The sequence below is a fragment of the Bubalus bubalis genome, chromosome 8, assembly GCF_019923935.1.
Source record: "Bubalus bubalis isolate 160015118507 breed Murrah chromosome 8, NDDB_SH_1, whole genome shotgun sequence".
NCBI classification, from domain to species: Eukaryota; Metazoa; Chordata; class Mammalia; order Artiodactyla; family Bovidae; genus Bubalus; species Bubalus bubalis.
The window spans coordinates 65,754,318-65,765,069 of NC_059164.1; positions in this window are offsets into that span (position 1 = coordinate 65,754,318).

Sequence of the window (10,752 nt, forward strand, 5' to 3'; positions counted from 1 at the left end):
TGTCTTTCAGATGATGAACTTATTTCCCTTAGCATAATATTTTCAAGGTTTGTCCATCCTGCACACGTGTCAGAATTTCTTTACTTTTTAAGCCTGAATAATATTCCATCTCAATATTCCAATAATATTCCATAATGTATAGACCACATTTCGCTTATCCATTTATCCATCAGTGGACAAGGACTGCTTCCACCTTTTGGCTATTGTGAATAATGCTGCTATGTATATGGATGTATAAATATTTTCTTAACTCCCTACTTACCATTCTTTTTGGCTTCAATAACTTTTTGGAAAATTCTATGTCAATATAATGGCCGTTAAGTCTACGTTGAAATATCATAGGGTAAATTAAGAGTGAAATGCAGAAAAGCTGGTCCAGGGGCGACTCCTTTCCACCCTCATTCTTTGGCTGATGGTTCTGGCTCAGTAAGCTTATTCTGCCTCTGACAGTGAATTTCTCAGTGATTCACTAGACAGGTCAATGAAGTTAGGCAAATAAGAACACTGGGAAGAGCTCCTCCCTGATGGTCCAGTGGTAAAGATTCCATGCTCCCAATGCAAGGGGCCCAGGTTCTATCCCTGGTCAAGAAAATAGATCCTACATGCTGCAACTAAGACCTGGTGTAGGAAAATTTAAAAAGAAAGGCAAGAACACTTAGAAGAGATAAAGAGAACTAGGGTTTTCAGGTTGTTCAGGAGCAGACTCAGGTGCCTTTTCCCTGATCTCAGATAATCTTGATGAATTCCTGCTTGAACATCAAGTGTCAGCCACGGGACTCTCCAGGGCCTAGGCTATGTATGATTCTGGCTTGCCATTTTCCAGGTAGTATAACATCAACCAAAGCAGGATGAAAACTCACCAAGGTGTCAATATAAGGCGGAAAAAAATAGACACTTGCTATCTCCATACCTAGGCTGCCCCACCCTAAAGAGGGACATGGCTTTAATAAACATCTCTGGACCTTTTTTTTCAGTATACTCTTTTTTTGTCAAAGCAAGTAATTGAAACATTTTTAATAGCTTCAGCATTAACAAAAATGGAACGAAGGTAGTTTTTATTTTTGTTTTTAGAGAACTAAACCAGGCATCTGAAAATTAAAAAGTAACTCACTGAATTCCTGCATAGGTTTTCTTATGTAACTCTTCTTTTCCCCAAAAAACCAGGGCAAAGGGAGGGAACGGGAATCTTTGGAGTCAAACTTTAACATGGCTGTTACTCAAGATGCCAGGTTAAAAAGTCAGCTCGACTTGACAGGTAAATCTTCATAAACATTATTTTTATTTGAAAGCAAACTGAATATATTAAAGAGAGGAAGACAGATCTTCCATTCAGAAGACTAAGAGGAAATTGAAACTTAAAGCAAGCCGTGTGGGTCAGGAGCCCCAGTATGGAGGACCAAGGGGTTGATCTTACCAACATTCTCTGGGGAACAGCGGAGAAGGCAATGGCACCCCACTCCCGTACTCTTGCCTGGAAAATCCCATGGATGGAGCAGCCTGGTATGCTGCAATCCATGGGGTCGCTAAGAGTCAGACACAACTGAGCAACTTCACTTGCACTTTCCACTTTCATGCATTGGAGAAGGAAATGGCAACCCACTCCAATGTTCTTGCCTGGAGAATCCCAGGGACGGGAGCCTGGTGTCCTGCTGTCTATGGGGTCGCACAGAGTCGGACATGACTGAAGTGACTTAGCAGCAGCTAGGGAACAGCAGCCAGCCTGCTGATAGATGGAACGTGTTGGAGTCCTTGGCAAAGGAACTTCTATTGAATCTGAAGTTGTTTGGACTCCTTTGAAAATACTGGTATTAATCCAAGTCTATTATTACCACTGCATTTTCATTTCCTCTTCTCTTTTATGTTTATATTTCTTGTTGTCCACACTAGTCCTGAATGGTTTACCTGCCATTCTACATACAAGCAAAGCAAATATTTTTAACCACAGTGAGGTCACATCCTAATATTATTCACAGGCCTTTTGTTCATTCTGAGTCAGAGCTAAAATTCTCCTATTCTTCACGTAGATCTTAATTGGGCTTGAATAGAAAAATAATTTGAGTTTCTCCTTTAATATTTAGTAGGCACTGTACTGTGCAAACATTTACCTTGGAGTTCAAATGATTTTGCTAGAATAGTGGATGGAGGGACATTTGCCCCCAATTATCCCTCTTTTTCTCTGCCTTTTATTGTTCTCTTTCCAGACCACTTTTTCCCCAGAGAGAGTCATGGGTCAGTCAAATTCACAGTGGAACCTTTTCTGCAGTGCCTACGTGGAGTCTGTCCTTCTCTTGCTCCATGGCATATCTGTCATCTAGTGGTTGGTCCTTTTTCCTCACCTACATAGTGAAGCTTATTATTTATTACAAACTTGGTCCAAGGCCTAATTTCTGCTCCTAATACCCTGTCATCTTTGGATGAACTGTGCTGTTTAAGGGCCAAGATTATAATGAAACACTGGCTTGACAGTTCATAACAGCGGGAATTAGAAAATACAGAAGATGCTGTCTTCAACTTCATTAAACAAAGATGTTTAACATACTTAGCACCACTGTTTCTGAGCTATGGGTGGAGGTTGCCTCCTTTAGTTCACTGTGTTAACTGGGATCCTCATTTTATTGAATATGGCTCATTTATTTGCCCAATGTCCTTATTTCAATTCTTTTAAAATACCACCTCTTCCAAGAAGTTCACTGACATTAAGTAGAAGTGAAGCAACGATCCTTCTTCCTTATTCTGTTTTCTTGGAACAATTTCTCACTTCACAGCACCCAAACTGAAACCAGCTATTAAATTCATCTCAGATGGGTTCCTTTTGTCTATAAATATGTTCCTCTAGTGTTTCCTAGAACATAAATGGTTGAAGACATCAAGACTGAGCTGGCACAGAAGATATTAAAGAAGAGGAACTTTGCCTTATTTGATTTTGTATGTTTCAAAGGGCCCAGTACATAGTCGATGCTAATCATGGGGTGGATGAATTAATTTGACAATAAATAGGCTACTGATTTATCACCTGAAAATACTCTGAGATGCTTCATAAGACCCCTACCATTTTTTAGGGCTATTGAAGACTGCGCCTGTGTTTCAAGAAAGAAAGTATAAAAACAACTTGGACCTTGGACAAATAGTAACAAAGCCAGACAAACCCAGCTCTGAAATGAGCAATGGCAACAATCCAGCCATTGATTTCTTAGTATCTGGACATTTCCAGGAATGATGAGATGCTGCTTTGATAGTGATTCCAAATTGCTGCTTCTTAGTCACTTAGCTTCTACAAGATAATATTTTTTTCTAACCCCAAACCACAACGGCCAGAACCACAGAACAACATACTGTAATAAGAGACACGTGCACTGCCATGGCGTTTCTCAAAGTGTGTCCCACCCAGTGACAGTCCCAGGAGCTATCTGTATCCGAAAGTGTTTGAGGGCCAACTGAATTGTCACATATTATACCCTCATCCAGAGAATTACAACATATAGTTCTATATCAAAGATAGTTCGGGAGTTTGAGATGGGCATGTGCACACTGCTGTATTTAAAATTAGTAACACCAAGGACCTACTGTACAACACACAGAACTCTGTTCAATGCTATGTGACAGCCCGGATGGGAGAGGGGTTCAGGGGAGAATGGATACATGTGTATGTATAGCTGAGTTCCTTTGCCGTTCACCTGAATCTATCACAACATTGTCAATCGGCTGTACCTCAATACAACATAAAACATTAAAAGAAATGACTGAGAATTTGACCTGCTAAATATGTTTGATCACAGAGACCTATTTTCATATAATATATATCACTTTCACCCAGAGCCCACTCTAGGAAAAGCAGTTCAGCCTGAAGTTCACGGATAGTGTTTTCATGCACGTGGAGCAGAGATCTGCACCTGTGAGAAGTCCGTGCCAGGAGAGACATGCAGACTTGGCTATCAGCACATTTTCCCTTCTTATCCTGAAAGGTGGCCTTGACCATCTGCCAGAGGAGTCACATTTAGCCACACACCCTACAAGTGAGGATTGGCAGGTAGACCAGAAAGACCACAAAGTGGGCAGTTTGAGGCATAGTCTTGCAAAGGCTGGCAACCATGGGGTAGAACTGCCAACCCCTAGCCTGGGTTGTGTGTGCCCTCAGTCCTAGAGACACGGCACTATTCTGTGAGTCAGGGATAGAGTCTTGGCCTGTCACAGGGATGGGTGGCTACCCTGGCAGCACAGCCAACACTTATGTCGAGCACCAGGTCAGAGGCTGGCACACATCCTATGAATACTGGATTTGAGAGCCTAGTCACGGGATTTACTATTACTCTGAAATAGGTCTACAACCTAGCAAAGGAGACAGAAATGTGCACAGATTTCCTGTACAAAATTCAAACAGTCTCAGGGGTTGCCCAGGTTTCTAGGGCAAAGTATGTACCAGATGCTGGTGTGTGAAACAGGTTTTCCAGTCCTGACTGCAGAGAGCTATGGTGCCCTGCACAGCTGTAGCCCTGTGGTCTTCCTGGTGTGGTCAGGTGCTAGATTGATGTGTTTTAAGCTGTGTTTCTTCACCCTTCTGCCTTCTTACCCTGTGTCCTTTCCCCATCAGTCAGCCCAACACTCAGTTTGTCTCACAGATGAAGAGACATTGCAGAAAGCTGAGGGATATGTTGACGAGTCAGTTCTTAGCTTTTCATTTTTAAAAGCCTAAGCCTCAGGAACAGCAAAAAAAAACAAAAAAAAAAAAAAAAAAAAAAACAAAAACCCAGGGCGTGAAACACACATTTGGAAGAATACCCAATGAGGGGGCAGAGTTTATTCCTCTCCCTACTTCCTCACCCAAATGGGAACTCTCCCAGCTGGGGAAGGGAGAGGAAGGAGTGGGCAGACACTGATGTGTCTCGGAGGTGCACTCTGCTCTGCATGCAGGGAGGAGAAGGGTTGACAGAAGAATCCAGAAGGTGAGAGGAATTGAAGTGTGTAAATTTGTGGAAGGGGTAAGATGGCAGAGTAGATGTCTACAGACTCTCAAGTTCTCTGTGAGAACCACTGGGTTTTCAGGTGCCCAAGAATGGCACTAAACTCAGAGAGAGAGAGAGCAGGGAGGGGATGGAACAAGGGCCACTCAGTGGTGAATCAACAACCCAAATAACAGGCAAACACATTCAATAATCTGAAGGGGTGGAGAGGCTCCCCCGGGGTGGGGGTGGACCCTAGAGAGGATTTAGGCAGATCTGTATGATACAGTATAGTCAGACCCCAACCTGCTTCCAGATCTCCAGTCCCAGAAATCAGTCCTGGCTTCCTTGCTCTCCACCAACCCCCAGCTCTGGTCATGGTTAGTGCCAACACAAACAGATGCCCATGAAGACTAGATGTGACTCATATATGGGTGTGACCCAACTCCTTGGGAACTTAGACAATCTCAAAGAAAGGGGCGGTGGGATAGGAGGAAAGTTGAATTATTGAAATTCAATTTCTGTCTCCCCATGCCCCCCTAAAGAGGCTTATGATAGAAATTAACTTCTGCCAAAGCAAAAGACAGCTTCATTTCATGCACACCTGTTTGTGGGCTAAGATTTGTGTTTAATATGCTAGAATAGACAGTGATCGAATCCTCAATAACATGATTACTTCTATTCTGACAAGTTATTGTTTATCATGGTGAATAGTGACAGAAAAAGGGTATAGCCTCATGGAACTCAGAGACAGACACACATATACACAACACACATGTAGACACAGGTACACATATAACCACTACCTATAAACACAAATACATACACTAGAGACACAAAGGCACATATATAATAACATCTTGTATCCACAGACAGACACATCTACCAAAGAGAACCCCCTCACACACACGCAGGCACACACAAACACATCCCCACTCCCCTGAATAAATGTGAAGAATGGGTAACACGGGCCTTTATACAAATGATCCAGGCATAACTACTACAGAATGACCCGTGGCAACTGCTGTTAGACATCAAACACGTGTTTCCCATTTTGTTCCCATTTAATCCATCTTCTCTGACCATGGACTCAATCCACATTCCAGTGGGACTCCATCTGGAGTTCTTCACTGAAGTCTGAAAATTCACATTTCCAACTTTGGCTCAATTTCCAGTGAAAGCAAGAAGGAAGTACATGCCCTAAAGTAAATTTCAGGATCTGTTAAATCTGTAAAAGTGGATCAGATCGGAGATTGAGAGCCTGTGCCAAAGTGCTGAACTATCCAGAATTAGACACATCTGTCAGTACTTTTGGTACCTACCACTCAGAATAAAAATACTTGAAATAACACACACATGCGTGCATACACAGACACTTCCTTCTTTATACCTATTTAGTTTGTCCGTACCACCCATTGCCTGTTGGTTTACTCATGATTAGAAGTGTCTTGGGCATTAATCAGCATCTACCACAGCTGCTGAAGTAGGGTCACATGTCTTTGATTTTCTACATCAGATTTCATCTGTTCTGGGGCAGAGGGGGGTTGGCCTCCGCTACTATGGTAGACACTGATCTTGTTGTCACAACCCCTACATCCATCCATACTCTCCATCCCTCCCTAATTTTTAGCTTGACACATGGACATAAGCTTGGCTGAGACCCCTCTGGAGAATGTCAGCACACTAGGAATAATGAGAAGACAATATGGAAGGACCTTGAACTCCCAACAACATCACAGGGCCAGGCTGCCAGCCCAGCATGAACTGTCTCACTCTTTCATTTTAGGTATTGTTATTTAAGGAGTCTCTCAAAACTGCTTATACTGCATCCCAACTAATACTAGATTCAAGGTCTTTGAGTTTGAATGTCCTTCAAGAACAGAAGAGAGAGCCTTGGGTCTCCAAGTTGGAGTTGGAGAGTTAGAACTGAAACCTCCTGCTGAAAGCAGAGCCCCTTCAGGGCTACACACTGAACGAGCCAGTTAGCCAGATAAAATCCATTCACAGCAAATGCAAACGACAGAGAAAGCTGCCTGTCTTTGACTCGGCTCTGCATGCGGAAAATGTACTTCATGATTGTCCTTAACTCCACTTGTACTGAGGCTTTAAATTTGCCTTGCTTCGTGTCTGGTGAAAGTAAAGAACATAAAATGTGGTCTGAGGCTTGTGATGCCCCTGTGACATCAGGCAGAATGACAGAACCTCCACCTCCCCGAGGTCCACGTCTTCAGCCCTGACTGAGCAGACAGAGGCCTGCTGGAGTGAGATCACAAAACGTGACGTGAGAACAGGATCCGCCATGGGCGAGAGGCAGCAGGCGGAGCAAAACAGTCTGGTCTTCATTCCTTACTCTTCTCCATTGTTACGTGCTTGGCCCGAGCCTGCAAAGACTCCCGTGCCAGTCTGGGGTCCAGGGACATTTGTGACACTGGAACCCTGGAATCAGGACTCTAGCCTCTGGGTGCAGCAGGCACATGGACCTCTGAGGTCCTTCTGTGAACCCAGGAACTCAAAGAGAGCATGGTACGTCCTTCTTCAGACAGCAGGCTTCGGCCTGCTTTCCTTTCTTGGGAGGACATTTCACTCACAGAGACAATCACACTTGGACAATACATCTTTCCCAGGGCTCAAGGTCTTTATGCCATTCAGAGTGGGAATGTGGGGACCTCCCTGGTTGTCCAGTGGCTAAGACTCTGCACTCCCGACGCAGGGGGCTCAGGTTCGATCCCTGGTTAGGGAACTGGAGTTTCAAATGCTGCAGTTAAGATCAAATATTCCATGTGCCTCCACTAAGACCCAGCATGACCAAATCAAAATAGATAATTTTTTGACAAGGAGGGGGGAATGTGGAACACTTATTCTTCTGCAGTAGATAACAAAACAAAAAGTGGTATCTGAACAGATTATTTTGTGGTCCTCTCTTTCAGATCCTTAGGAAAGGATGTACTCCTCTATAGTTGTTAGTTTGGACAGAGACGTGGCTTCTAAAGTGGAGTCTCTGGTCCCCTCTGCTTGATGCACTTTTTCTTCTTCTCCCTCACTCTTGGTGGCTCTTTACTATTCAGTTCAAGTGCCACCTCTTCTCAGAGGACACCTCAGGCGCTCTGGTGGTGCTTAGGTAACAGTCAGTAAAAATAATAGTATGTGTTTACTGAGCATTTGTTTTTCCCAAGCAATTTATACATAGTATCTCATTTCAACTTCCCAACATTTTTATGAGATTGGTGAAATTATTTTCTTTTTACAGATGGGGAAACTGAGGTACAAGATTAAATAAGTTGTTCAAAGACACACAAGAAGTGACAGAGTTGGGATTCAAACCTCTAGGTCTAGTTTCAGAGCCCACCTGCCTGGGTTTGGATAAGGATTTGGTTGCAAATGGTCTGTTTGGGAGGTGATTCCAGGAAGCCCAGGTTATGGGTGGGAAAGTGAGAGAGAGGAGGAGGAAAGCCAGTACCTGAGGGGGTCACCACTGCAGACAACAGGGGCCTCAGGCCTGCCCCAGACCGTCTGAAGGGCAGAGGAGACTGCCCCTCAGAACTGCTCACCCAGGAGTGCGGGGGCTGGGGAGCTGATGCCATAAATGCAGTCCTTCATCTGGTGAAGGTTGGTCCTCAGGGACCTAACCCCTCAGCCCTCTGGTCGGTCCTGAGCCTGGGCTGAGCACACTTCTCCAGGAAGAGGAGCATAGGCTCTTGAGCTGAAAGCTGGTGACAAGTACGGAAATGGTCCCCAGAAGCTGTAGGAGACGTCCAGGGTGGGCCAAGCAGATAAGGGCAGGGCACCAAGAGCATCTGCTGAACCAGCCACTCACGCATCATGTTCTGCTGCCTCCCCATCTTCCTTCTATTATAATGGCATTTGTCACCTTCTTGTCAAGTGGATTTTCTGCCTCTTTCCTCATTAATCAGAATTCTTGATTTTAAGTGAAAAAGGAAAAAAACACCCAACTTCAGTCAATTTTTAAAAGGGAGTTTGTTGGTTAATGTAACTACAAAGTTGGATATCCATCCACCCATCTAGGAGGAGGTGTGTGCTGCTGGGCCAGGGACTCTTGAGATGCAATCACACCCTTGCCCTGACTCTCTCTTACCTATTTTTTTTTTTTTTTTTTTTTTTTTTTGCGCTTCTCTCCTCTAGGTAGGCTCTAATTTCAGGCAAGATTTTTCCATGAGGTGGAAAAGGCAGCTCCTAGTATCTCCAGTCTAATGCTGTTTTTACCTTACTATCTCAGGTACAGAAAGAGTCTGTCCTTAGTTCCAGTAAAAGTCCTAGAGAAGGATTTTGCTGGTGGTCCAGTGGCTGAGACTCTGCGCTCCCAATGCAGGGGCCCTGGGTTCCATTCCTGGGCAGGGAACTAGATCCCACATGCTGCAAAATAGACTGAAGATCCTGTGTGCAGCAAGAAAGATGCAGCCCAACCAAATAAATACATATATGTTCTAAGGAAGGATTTAAATGGCTGATGTCAGCTCACATGTACATTTATGAACCAATCCCCATGGCATTCTGATTAGCCAAGCCTGGTCATATGCCCATCCCTGGAGCCAGGGGAGGTGAAGTTAGCACTCCTAGATCCACACTATGAGTTGGACTCTGCACAGAGAGATGCTGGGCAGAAGAAAGTGTGCCTCGTCTCCACTCATCTTCATGGAGAGACCTACAGCTTCTTCAGGTTAAGAACTCTGGTTTCACCTTGTATTGCCAGCTCCTCACCTAGCACATAGAAGGTGCTGACTATCATTTGCTGAACAAATGAATGAGGCTCAGCAGCATTCTGAACATCCACAGGGCATCCACGAGGCTTTGTGAAGTTGTTCTAGGACATCCTGAGCTTAGGGTTCTCCCAGGGTTTATGTTACCGGCACAGGTGTGTTTCAAATTCAGACCTGCTCTAACTTCTCTGCCTGATCTCCTCCTATGTACCAAAGTCCTCACCTTGAAGGCCCCTTCCTCAGAGACCCCTTTCCACCTTCTCAATGAGGGTAATGAGCCTCAGTGAGCCTTCCTGTTGTAGGCTCCCAGGACATCTCATCTATCCCCTTTGTCAGACTCATCACCTTATTGTAATTGCTTGTTTCACTGCGGACCTTCCCTGCTACCCTGCGAGCTCATGGCAGTGAGGGAACTGTTGGATGCTTTAATATTCTGTGGACATCGGCTGGGTATCCTACAATTCAGTTCAGTTCTGACAATAACTACCCAGAGTTAGCACAGACCCCACAGGTTAAGGGCTCAGTCCCACAAAACTACCCCTGTTTTAGATGGCAGTTGCAAGTCCCAGGCCACCTGTACTTTTGACCAACCAGCTAAAAGTCAGGAGTTCCCACAACCCCCTCCTCAGGTTTGATAATTTACTAGAAAAACTCACAGAACTCAGAAAAACACTTTTCTTATATTACTGGTTTATTATCAAGGATACAAATGAATAGCCAGAGGAAGAGGTACATAGGGCAATGCCTGGAAGAGCCTTGAGCACAGCAACTTTTGTCCCCATAGAGTTGGGGTGGGTCACCCTCCCAGCACGGGCATCGAATCTTCATATTCAAGAGTTTTTATAGAGCTTGACCTCTAGACACTCCTATCACCAAATTCCTAGGATTTTGGAAGTTCAATGCCAAAGACCAGAAACAAAAACCAAATATGTTTCAAATTTGTGTGGCCACTATGGAAAATAATATAGAGCTTCCTTTAAAAATTAAAAATTGAGTTACCATATGATCCAGCAATCTCACTCTTGGGCATATATCTGGGGAAAAACTCTAATTCAAAAGGATACATGCACCCCAATATTCATAGTAGCACTATTTACAAT